This window comes from Phoca vitulina, unplaced genomic scaffold (genome assembly GCF_004348235.1).
Source record: "Phoca vitulina isolate PV1807 unplaced genomic scaffold, GSC_HSeal_1.0 scaffold43, whole genome shotgun sequence".
NCBI classification, from domain to species: Eukaryota; Metazoa; Chordata; class Mammalia; order Carnivora; family Phocidae; genus Phoca; species Phoca vitulina.
This window is the reverse complement of record NW_022589746.1, coordinates 15,054,453-15,055,088: the sequence shown is the minus strand read 5'-3', so window position 1 is coordinate 15,055,088 and position 636 is coordinate 15,054,453.

The window sequence follows — 636 nt, the reverse complement described above, 5'->3', positions numbered from 1 at the left end:
TAAAATACTCATGAAAGAAATTGAGGAAGACACAAAGAAATGGAAAAACGTTCCATGCTCATGGATTGGAAGAACAAATATTGTGAAGATGTCAATCCTACCTAGAGCAATCTACACATTCAATGCAATCCCCATCAAAATAGCATCCACTTTCTTCAAAGAAATGGAACAAATAATCCTAAAATTTGTATGGAACCAGAAAAGACCCCGCATAGCCAGAGGAATGTTGAAAAAGAAAAGCAAAGCTGGCGGCATCACAATTCCGGACTTCCAGCTCTATTACAAAGCTGTCGTCATCAAGACAGTATGGTACTGGCACAAAAACAGACACATAGATCAATGGAACAGAATAGAGAGCCCAGAAATGGACCCTCAACTATATGGTCAACTAATCTTTGACAAAGCAGGAAAGAATGTCCAATGGAAAAAAGACAGTCTCTTCAACAAATGGTGTTGGGAAAATTGGATAGCCACATGCAGAAGAATGAAACTGGACCATTTCCTTACACCACACACAAAAATAGACTCCAAATGGTTGAAAGACCTAAATGTGAGACAGGAGTCCATCAACATCCTAAAGGAGAACACAGGCAGCAACCTCTTCGACCTCAGCCGCAGCAACTTCTTCCTAGAAAC